We start from the raw sequence: 12,455 nt of genomic DNA, 5'->3' as shown, positions 1-12,455 counted from the left end.
TTCCCCCTGCCTTCCAGTTCATTTATACCTAGCTACCCTTATCCACCCTTGCATACATAGATTTCACATGCCTATCTCTCAACACCCCCCCTCAATGCCAGAGTGGCATTGGACTACAAGGCATGTTAAGGCCCCCCCTTAAACAAAATGGGATGACTTTATAAATCAGGCTACAAGAATGCTTATAAGTAGAGTATTTCTAGTGTTTAGAATAGGCGATCTTCAGATGTTTTGGAGACAAAGTTGGCCTCCAATTCTTTGGGCACTTCAGGGGTGGTAGGACATTTATTGGTAATATGACCTATCTTCTTACATTTGTTGCACTTCATTTTGTTGGGATATTTTTTCCAACAATTACTGACAAGATGTCCCTTCTTATTGCAACAGGAGCATTTGGTGGAGATAGTACGAACCAGGAGTTGCTCATGGGTTTTTCAAGTAGATCCTTGACTTCTTTTCTCCTCATCTAAGTAGGACTGGATGGTGCTTTCCAAAGTTGGATTAGGGATATTGGTAAGGATAGTTACAAGGGTTGGAAAAACCTTCTTTACAGCCTTCAAGAGGATGGCAATGTCATCTTCGTCCATGAATTTCCAGTTGTGCTACGCATCAAGTGGGTTTGATGGATCAATAACCCTGGTCCCTTTGATGAAGGGCTAGTAGACCCATTCCATATTTTTATACTACATCAAGATCTGCAAAGGATGAAGGTCTTTTCCATGAAACTTATTGATTTGAGGCTGAACATAGGCATAAGCCATGGCCATAATAGGAATGTCTTATCGATTGACCTAGGCAATGGCAATGCCTAGTCCTTTACAAATGGCCAATTAAGTACGAACCAATTGACAAAAATGATCTATGTGTTTATAAATGCCACATAGCCTTACAACTGGGTGGACTTAAAACTGCAAGGATGAAAAATGTTGAAAATCATACATATATAGAACCTCAAAATAAGATTTTGGCAGTCCTTTCCTTTGGACAATCCTTGGTTTAGGTTTTATTGTCTTCTTGGGCTTCAATGAAGTGATCTTTGATTGGACCTCTGGCTCCTCCCCACCTTGTGGTTTAGTGGATGAATATTTGGTTGTGCAAGGTCGATCAAGAGCTTCGACACCTAGAGAAGAGTCCAAGGAGATTTCAATTACATCCATGTTCTTGTTTTATCATAAGGCAGTAGTAACTAATGACACTCAATGCCTTTCAATGCTAAGAAGCACTCATCTCAAGGTTAAGACCACTTGAGATGTTAGGTATTCACATTGGCATGCTTAGTGATTAGAGGGTTAATTAATAGTGTTTAAAAATAGTAATGTCAAGCTATGAGATGCTTGAGTGAACACTGGTTGAGAGTCGGCTTCTCGGTAAGCTCATTGATGTCCCCCAAGCATGGGAGCTGCTCCCAGATTAGGAACACACTTCAGAGAATATGCTTCAATTATTAGAATCACAGTTGATAATTCCTAGAGTGAAAAACATGAAAATAGGAGATCTTGAAGCTTCTTGGCAACTATGGCTGCCAGGAAAAACACAGCTAGGATTTGACAGAGATCTCTCCATGTGGATAGAGATTTGAGGAGCCCTCTTATGGGAGGATAGCCTACTAGGGGGGACTATTAAAGCCCCATGGTAGCCGCCTAGATTGCACTTCTTCTGCCTGTTGATCGTGCCATGCCCGTAATCTTCATGCTGCTCAAATTGCACCATATTTTAGAAGATTAGGAATGATGACCTCCTCGTCGCCCCATATCTACGTTTTTTGCACTGTCCTAAAGTGCCTTGAGCTGGGAAGCAACTCTCTAGAAGGAAGCATGGAAAAATTTTCTCTCTTTTGTCCACCCCAGGTCCTCCACTAACATGTGGTCAATGTTGGCTATGGTGGAGAAGGAGGTAAATGAGAAAGAAGGAGATCTTGTTGTGCATTTAGGTTAGGTTGTAGCTAAGGAAGCTTGTTGGGCCAGAGATAGCTTTGATACCATGTTGAAATATTAGAGTGGAAGCATGAGAGTGTGCACAAGAGGGAGAGAGAGAGAGCTCAAGTACAAGAAGAAGATCTTGCTTAGTGAGTTGTTTAGAAGTACAACTAATACACTCTCCACAACTGTGAGAGTGACCTTTAGGTAGTTTATATAGCCTTTGGATGGCAAGGGTTAGGGTTTCCCCTTGCCCTCCAGTTTGTTTACACCCAACTACCCTTATCCACCCTTGCATACATAGGGTTCACATGCCTATCTCTCAACAGAAGTAACCTCAAAAGAAAAGACCATAAGCAAAGTAGGATCCAATACACAAGAGAAGCAAAGTCAAACCCAAGAAGGGGAGAGTCTGCAAATCACCTAGGGTAGAAGAAAAGTACAGTTACTGAGGAACAAAAAGATAGAAGAAGAGATAAGGAACATGGAAAAAGATGCCCAACAAAAGCCATCAAAAAGTAGAAAGGGGAGGAAGCTAGAAATACAAAAGGCATGGAAATATGAGTAAGAAAAAAGCAAGGATAAGGGTTTTGCAAAGGGGGGAAGAAGAAAGACTGCACCAAGAACTAGGCTAAAGAGGAAAAAATGCCCTTTGAAGAAAAGGATGCACTAGAAACGGGCATGGAGGAATCCAAAAAGACAAAAGAGGAATGCCAAGGCAAGGAAAGATAGGAGAACAAGGACTATCATCAAGCGGTGAAAAACTCTATTGAGCAAACAAGAGGGGACTATTTTGGACTGTGGGGTGTTGCCACCTTTTCCATAATTAGCTTCCCACCCAAGAATGTTTGCCACCTTTTCTTGGAGCAAGGCCTGTTATGATAGGGAATTTCTTCATTTTCTCCCATAACGTTTTTTTAAATTTCTTTTTTCACTTTTTCACTTTTTTTTCTTTTTTCCTTCCTCGTATTTCCACCTAGGGAGGATCGAAGTCCTTTTCTCTCACAACCTATTTCTTTCCTTTTTTCTTTTTTCTTTCTTCAGGTAAATGGTAAAAATACCATATATCAGAACCATTTGCACCACATTTGCTGGATTGAAAAGAAAGGTAACAGAAAAAGGGTGAGAGGTAAAGGTGAGGGGCTAAGAGAATGATGCCACCTTGTCAGAATGAAAATAACAGCTATCAATATAGCAACATAAAAAATAGTAAAGAGTGATGATGAAGAGGGAGAGGGATTGCCGACTGTTATTGTAAGGATCTCCAAGGAGAAAAATACTTCTTCAAGTACTATCTATTAATTAAGAATGGATCATCAGCAGAGGCATCGATGGCTAGCTATTAGGGTTCACAACGAGTATCTTGTAGGGGCCCATCTAGCATTGTTGGAGCTTTTCTAGGAACTTTCCAAAGTGTGAATCATAAGAAAGGACTATGTCACCTTCCTTGAATTCTTTATGCTTGATGAAGTTGTCATGGTAAGCCTTTCCCCGAGCTTGTGTGGCTTCCATACACTGTAAGGCCATCTGACGAGTCTCATCCAAACATTCCAAGTGAAGGAAGTGGTGATGTGGGGACTCATTATCTTAGACCAGAGGGCCTCTATAAGGCGATTGTCCCAATCATGGCAATGTGTAGCAATCATCCTTGTTAGGATAGAATAGATGATGCGATTGATAACTCCGACTTGGCCATTGGCTCTGGGTGGTAGAGTGTGGACTTACAATGGTGGCAGAACTTGTAAAGCTCTGTAAGCTCTTCCATGATCTTATTCAAAAATTGAGTGTCTCTACCACTTACTAGCTTTAAGAGACTGCGAAAGCAGGAGATAATGTTCTCGTATAGGAACATGGCCATGTTGTTTTTGCCGTCATCTCGTTTGAGAGCTTTGGCTTCACGCCACTTCGTCACATAGTCCATACATACCAAGATATGTTGGTTCTGTTTCGTTCTAGTTGGAGAGTCAATTAGGCCCACGAAGTCGATGCCCCAATTCTCAAATAGCTTCAAGGGAAGGAGGTGGGTTGTAGTGGTATGACACTACAATCGGTAGGCTTTCCCATCCGCTAACATGCATCACAATGCTTATAGTAATCATAGGCATCCTTATGTAGTGTAGGCCACTAGTAACCTATGAGCAGAGCCTTTCTAAATGTCACTTCTCCTACAAAGTGTCTGCCGCCACAGGGCTTGTCATAGCATGCTTTCAACAGGGTCTCAATCTCATCTTGCATGACACATCTCCATAGCTTTATCTTTGTCTCACTTATACGATATGCTACCTATCAAGGTGTAGGGGGTTGATAATAATATAAGCTTGAACCAAAAATAGGGAAGCATTAGGGAGGTTTGGATCATCCTGCTCCTCTTTTTCATTTTGAGGGATTTGTGATAGATGATCAACCAAAATATGGGAGCCATTGGGTTTGGTAAACCACTTCAAAGTTAAACTCCTGGAACAGGAATAACCATCATGTCATTATTCCTTTCACATATGCTTTATTAATTAGGAAGGACAATGCCTCATGATCCACACAAAACTTGAAGTACATTGACAGTAGATAGTGTTGAAACTTCTCCAAGGCAACTACTCAGTCACTATGTAGTTTCTTTTCCGATCAGTGACCTTATGGCTTGTATAGTAGATGGCCTAATCCAACTTGTAGAAGCCTTTCTAGCATAAGATTGTACTTAAGCCTTCAACAAATGCATCAATCTGCATATGAAACTCATTCATCCAATCAGGAGGTTGTAGAATGGGTGTCTCAATCAGATATACTGCTTCAAAGTGTTGAAAGCTTCTTCACAATTAGATACTGCTTCAGAGTGTTGAAAGCTTCTTCACAATAAGATACTACTTCAGAGTGTTGAAAGCTTCTTCACAATCGTCTGTCCAAATGAACTCTACATCTTTCCTTAGGAGCTTTTGCAGGGCGGTTCTTTGTTGCAAAATGTGTGATGAACCTCCTATAATAGCCCACATGACCAAGAAACCCCCTCAATTGTTTGAGTTTGGTTAATGCTATTAGAGCTTCATTCTTCTTAATCTTGGTAGAGTTTGTTGCTATCCCTTGTGTAGAGACAATGTGGCCCAACAGAGCACCTAAAGAGACTCCAAACATACATTAGTTGGGGTTGTGGGAGATTCCATATGTAACGTGCCACCTATCAGCTTTCCAGGCATGTTTTTAGCTGTCCATTGAGAGATGAATCTAAGCGACACTGCCCAAAACTCCCATGGAATGTTATATGGTTTGTCACCAAGGGTTTCTCGTGTTTTCCTCGCAATGCGGCATTCGTGGCCCCACTGGGATCGACCTGAAATTAGGGTTCCTAGGGGACAAGGTCTCCTAATAGTATTCTAGCATCGGGATTTGGATATCCTACTTTACGCAGAGATAACCAAGCTGAAGCAGACCCATGCCACACTTGGTTCAAAGAGAATGGGAAACGAGAGGGATGTGCCGCTCAACCTCTTTGCCTATAGGGCATAGTCCCATTCCGGTCCCCTAAAATGGCATGAATTAGGTTCTAGCCTAACAATACCTAAAGGTCATATGACTGTAGAACCCGTTGAGAAGCCTCCCAATCCTCTAGGACCACCCTTCTATAGGATGGACCCGTCGGGGATTTTGCCCACTCGCTTCCCTTATTAGGCATTCTTTAGTTATCTAATTAGGTCCTACCACATTTATGTGTGACATTTAAAATCAGCTTCTTTAATTCTGCCTTTTAAGGAACTGGGATCATTCACGTAACTTATGGCACTGACACGAAAACAATTCAAACAAGTTCCTTGGAAGTAAACTTTATATTAGCAATTTAACTGAGATACAAGTCTTGTCCAAAAAGGATGATTCTCACAATCCATGAGGATGCATCTTATTTCCTCCAAGTTTTCACCCTTACACTAGTAATAGGGCCTCGAGAATCCATCTTAAGTCTCATAGATCATTTGAGTAGGACCCTAAGGCAGGGAATTTACAACCAAAATCCCCCCTGGCATCTAAGCATCCTCCTACATTCAAACTAACCAATAGAGAGACCTCTTCTGGTGGGTTCGGTTCACGTTCCCATCACGGTTATTTAGAACCCCCTTGGATAGAGTTGGTGGCTAGCTGGGGGTGGTTTGGTGTGCCCTCCATGTATTCAACTTGATTCATTTTTCCAATTTCTTTTGTGAGTTTGGGGTCATACAATCCTTTCATAGACGTTATTCCTAAATTTACAAGCACAAACAATAATGAAGGTGAGTGCTCGCGACATCTGCTAAGGTGGAGTTCCCATCTTTGAATGCTTAGCGTTCACCCTTCTTGGGTCTTTCTTGCCTTGGTGACAATTGCCATGACCTTCTGAGGGGTTTCTAAGTTAACCCTAGGGTTTCACTCCCTTAAGAATTCATAATAGAAGCTTTTGTTCATTCCTTGTGCAAGCCAAGAGCAACCTAAGTCCTTTGCAATCCTTCAGCAAGCCGCGAGCATTGAAGGACTCATGGTGATTGATAATTGTTTCTTGCGGATATGACACTCGAGTTTTCTTGTATTGTCATTGAGTTGTATTGTGGTTAAGAATGATACCCCCTGAAGGTATTATTGGGCTCATTGTGGCTAGTTGCTAGGATAGAGACCCATGAGCACATTTACTTAATACTAGGTCATCCTGTGATCTTAACTTATTTTCAATTAACCCTAAATAAGTCAAATTGGCATGATAAAGCATGATAATCATACTTTTTCGACTACTTTCTATGATTACCATGCTTTATCATTCCGCTCATAGGACAAGTTACCGTAGCGGTACCTGGTTTGCGAGTGACGAATTGGCATTTATACCTGATAATCCATTTTTTAGTTCCTTTTACCTCTCAAGCATGCCAATGCTAGTGCATAAATATTATGCTCTACGAACAAAATCAATAAAATCCTTGATTTCAATGTGCACCAATGCGTAATATTTTGTGCAAATTGTTCGTTCTATAACATGCCATAGTGCACTAAAACACAATTCCGAACATGATTTTATAATACAACCTAATTGGTGGTTAGCTATCATAGATTTTTGCATGAATACTTCTCCCTACCTAATGTAGTTGATCTACGTTTTTAAAAGTTTCCTACTAGAGTAAGATTTATGGAATGCACTGGTTACCAAGTGTCGCAGTTCCTTGACCCGTAGCTCCATCAGTTGATGCAAGATTCAAGCTCGATTGGATCTTACTTCGCTTGGGAGGCATCGTATAGTTCGGCCTTTCCTTCATGAATACATACACGGGCTACTAAGGAGTTGACTCCTTGTAGGAGAATGGCCGTGGGAACCCTCTCAAAGAGGGGGGAGGAAGCTTGGAAGCTTCTAAGAAGTTTCCCCCTTTCTCTCTCTCCCTCTCTCTCTTTCCCTATTCCTTAGTGCCCTCTCTCTCTCTCTCTCTCTCTCTCTCTCTCTCTCTCTCTCTCTCTCTCTCTCTCTCTCTCTCTCTCTCTCTCTCTCTCTCTCTCTCTCTCTCTCTCTCTCTCTCTCTCTCTCTCTGAGGGAGGGAAAAAATGAGGTGCCCCTCTCTCCATCTAGGCGACCAGGTGGGCCACCGCCACATGTAGAGTATGGTTGAGGGGGAGAGAAGGGATAGTGGTGTGCCCATCATCATTGCAGCCCCCCTTGTCACCTTGATATGCCGTCATCACGGTCATCATTCCACTACAGCTACACCTCTGTCTGCCAGAGCTGGCGGTGTGGGTAGGGGGAGCATTAAAAAAATTGGTATGCAACTTCAATTCATTATGACAAATCTTTGATTCAGAGGGTTTGAGGTTTTATGTTTGAAAGTAATTAATATGAATATTTTTATTTTTTGAATAAAAATAAAGAAAATTTAATAAGTTGAGATAGGAAAGGAATTTGGCAAAACCAGTCTGCATCATTACTAGCTCCATAAGCAAGAGGCTTCAGCCACCAATGTCTCCCGCAAGTATGGATACTCATCCAATATAGAATCAGGTCTCCAAGAAGCCTCTTCAGATGGTAAACCTCTCCATTTGATCAATTATTCTATAATAGAACGTGATCGAAGCTTCTTTTCACGCTGACCTATAATAACCTCTGGGATGTACTGAATAAGACCGTCCTCATCAATAGGTGGCAGCTTATCAACTATATCCGCTGGATCACCATAATAAGGCTTGAGCTGACTAACATGGAAGACGTTATGAATCTTTGTAGAAGAGGGAAGCTCTAGTTTGTATGCCAAATCTCCAATTCACTTAAGAATCCTGGAAGGGCCATAAAACCTGTGGGCAAGCTTATTACTAGATCCATCTTTTAACGTAGAGTACTTGGATTTGGGCACCTTCAACAAAACCAGCTCTCCTTCTTGGAACTCTAAAGGCCTCCTCTTCTCATCAGCATACATCTTCATTTGATCTTGAGCCTTCCTTAGATTCACCTTACATTGCTGAAAAAGGGTCTGCATTCTTTCCAATTCTTCCTTCCCATGAGGATTGATCTTTTCATTAAAGATGACTGTGGGTAAGGGCACCTTATAACCATACAAAGCCTCAAAGGGTGAAACTCCTATGCTCGCATGAGTGGAATTATTATTAGCAAACTCAGCCAAGTGTAACCAAGAATCCCATGAGGTTTGGACATCATAGCAAAAATGGCGAAGATAAGTCTCCATAGTTTATTTTTTAGCTAGAGTATGTTATTAACAGTTTGGGGCTAATGGATATTATTAGATGATACTTTCTTTGTGAAATGATATTCAAGGTAGAAATAGTAATTAGTGACTATTAAGTATTTTATAAGAGTATTATTAAAGTTTAAGGATGCATTACAAGTTTTATGATATCTATCTTCTCTAATTTGAGTAGAGAGAAAATTGGACTTGGATTGTTGATAGTTTTAGTTCAAAATGGAAGAGTTAATGCATAAAATTATGAAATTTTAAGAGACTAAAATGGATATACTAAACTTAATTGGGGTTGGACTACATATATAAAATTAGGATGTCATTTATATGATCAGTTAGCTATTAGTAAGAGTTTTTTAGTCCACCTTTTATTATTAATTAGCATAGTGACTTTATACATAGCCACTTTGCATATTAATTTGGGGGTCTCTTAGGGGGGACCATCATTTTGGTGCATTTGTTGAGAGGGAAAAGCATGTTAATTGAGGAGAAAATGGGGTATTTTAAGCTATTTTTAGTAAATTAGGCATCATAAAAAGGAATTAAATTATTAATGGAAAAGAACTTACATTTAGAAGGAACATCAACAAAAGGAAGATCTATAAGATCTTCCAATTATCTTATCTAAATGTATTCTAAAGTTTAACACCCTTGAAAGGGAACACATAACAATCCACCACAAGATTTGCAAGAGTAACATATGAAGAGTATTTCCTGAGAGATCGACAGAAGCTATAGAGTCTAGGGTTATAATCCTACACATCTTTGACATGCTTGTAAAACTTTAAATACTCTAAGACTTTGTAAGACTTTGTTAGAAATCTAAAAGGATAGTGGAGGAGTTAGAGAGATTGAACATTGAGTTACAAAATACCTTGCAAGGTAGATTGGATTTGTAATTGAAAATCAGAAAAGTCACTGGAGAGACATCTTCTTTTGGGACCGAGTTAGACTATGATTGGGAGAGACAAGCACAAAGAGCTCTGAGGGAACAAGTGGTACCGACAAGGGTAGCTCGAAGAAGGGGTCCAATTGTGAGTGAGAAAAAAGATGAAGATATAAAAGAAGAGGGTCAAAATAATGATGATTTTGTGGGTTCTAATAATGTTTCCATTAAAACTGTGGCACATTGGATAGAGGAAAATTCCACTGATCATACAAAGAGTATAACAACATGGATACCCTTACAAAATAATGGGGTCTTACAAGGTTATTTGCTAACCAAAAAGAGGGTTACAATCTTTGAAGCTTCAGAGGAAGTACTAAAAGTGTTATATATGACTATAAGAGCAACTGTGGGACTTACAGATTTTACACTGTATTTTGGTCTCTAGGATGACGATCCCAATATGCATGTCTAGTAGTTTAAAGTGACATACATAGTAAATGAGATTATTAATTATGATAAAAAACTTCACATATTCCCAACAAATTTGAAGGATGAAGCAACTTGTGTTATGGGAATCTTCATGTTGCCACAAGGGCGACTTATGTAGTGTTAAGAGAGGCATTCTTAACTAAGTTTAGGTCGCAAGGGTCAGAGGACCGTTTAGCATTAGAGTTTCACTATCTAAGACAAAACCTAGGAGAAATCGTGAAACGTCACATTGAGAAGATGGAGACACTAATTAGGAAGGTGGGACAAATTTCCCCTTCCGAGGATATGGAAAAACCAAAAATTCATTAAGGGATTGCAAGAAATTGTTAGGGAACATGTAAGTCTTAAGTGGCCAATAAATTTGGCAAATGCAAAGATAGAAACACGATGGTGGAAGGAAGTTCAATTAGGACAATTGAGGAGGAAGGTATAACCCTATATTAGTTCCATCAAGTATGTCACCATCCGTGGCAACTAGCACACCATATCTAGGAGCTCCAGTAGCTCCTCATGCTACGTACATGACAACTGTAGGTGTGCCACCATCATAAATGCCTGGACTCAAGATAAAATCCATATCTTGTACCCCCTATATATCCACCACCATCAATAGTCACTACATCCACAGGACGAGGAAGTTTAGATGAGTTTATGATGGGAAAGCTAATAGCAAAATTGTTGGTAGATATGAAGAAAGAGATTTTAGCTAACATAAACCTCAATGTGAAGGGAGTTTATAGTGTTAGCTAGCATGCTAGTACAATGTGACCAACCTGAGTATCTGGTCAAAGGAATCCCACACCACCAGGGTCTGATACCTGGTGCAAGAAATGTCATGGTTTCGATCATTTAGCAATACAATACCCCACATTGAGTAGAGTGGTTCTTGATTAGTCGAGGAATTCGTTTTGCGGGTATTGCCTAAGAAATAATCATGTGAAGGAACAATGCTGTGTTAAGCAAACTCATCTATGATAATAAGCAATCCAAATGCAAACAAATTATGATTATATGGATAGTCAAAACGATAGAACCTTCTAACATGCCATTTACGCTAAGAGGTATGCCGACCCAAGGGGCACCTCCCATGCTAAGGAATCTAGGATAGGGAGGATATTCTGAAAATGAGAGGACACTCTCACCATATAGAAACCCTAAATCTAAAAGGAATAATAACACAAGAATAAGCGTAGTTTGATGGAGGTGTGAGAAACCTAGACACATGGCTAGATTTTGCCCAAATGAGAAAAATAGAAAGGATTATATCCCTTTGTGTGCCAAGTGTAATTGTGAAGCCCATTGTGAAAAGGATTATCTAGGGGAAGGTACACCTTCACAAAACCAAGATAAGGGTAAATGTATTACTAATTTGACAACAAACTTAGTAGAAATTGTAGAGAACTTGGAAGCAAGACCAATTAACATCATATTAGAGAATTTGTGAATCTCTTGAGTCGCACTTTAAAATAAGAGGTAAAGATTTAATCATGTGGCCAAATATTAACTATATTGGGAATTCCCAAACTATACGAGAATTCCCAAATTTGCTAATATAGTGTTAATTAAGAAAAAACATGTCAACTTTAACTAAGATGTAATGCTTGGGGCAATCACATGTTCACAATCAAATCCAACAATTATTTTAGAGAAGAAACAAGATCGAGAGCTAAATGAACCTAATAATGTTAAGATTGGGACTCCAAAGCGGGAGAGACTCTTACCAAAACACTCAAAAGATCATGATATAGAAATGAAGCACATGATATTTGGGGCTCAGCTAGATGGTGAAGTACGAATGAATTTAATGAAAAAAGAAACAATGCTTAAACTTGGATTGGGTAATAAAAGGAGATTACAAGTATTGTTTTACGTTAAGTTGATCAAAGAAAATTGACACCCTTAGGTCTCTTACATCACATTGCAACTGTGATTATAGGGTTGGACTTTAGCATTAAATTTTTAGTGGTGTAACTTATTCAAGGAGCTATTTCATACCTAATTCTTTTAGGCAAACCTTGGTTGTTACAATCCTAATGTGATCAAAGCTAGCACAAGGGAATCATAACAATAGGACCCAGGCATCATAGAGTGCAGCTGAGGGTTGTGACCAAAGAGTTCTTACATGAACCCATGGAAGAGAGTATAGATACTAATCAGTCAGACGCACATGGGATGGAGGATGAGTCCAATGAGAGCTCAGAGACTAAGCAAAACTGTGCTTGGTTATATAGGGATTTGCATCATCAAGCCTCATTAGATGGAGATAAGACAACAGTCAATATGGTGCACTAGAAGAATGTTACAAAACCCTTAGGAGTGGGGGAGTACTATGTGCACCATTTTCAGAAGAAGACAGTGATAGGGATATAGCTAATTGGTTAAACACCTTTGATAGTGGCCTTTCCAATCTATAAGCAGTTTCCTTGGAAGAGGAAAATGCTAGAGACGAATGGGAGATTACTAGTTTAGATGTTGAAGGCT

This window comes from Lygodium microphyllum, chromosome 26 (assembly GCF_053477565.2).
Source record: "Lygodium microphyllum isolate KBCC chromosome 26, Lygodium_microphyllum_v1.1.10, whole genome shotgun sequence".
Taxonomy (NCBI): domain Eukaryota; kingdom Viridiplantae; phylum Streptophyta; class Polypodiopsida; order Schizaeales; family Lygodiaceae; genus Lygodium; species Lygodium microphyllum.
The sequence above is the reverse complement of the archived record's forward strand: the minus strand, read 5'-3'. Positions refer to the sequence as shown.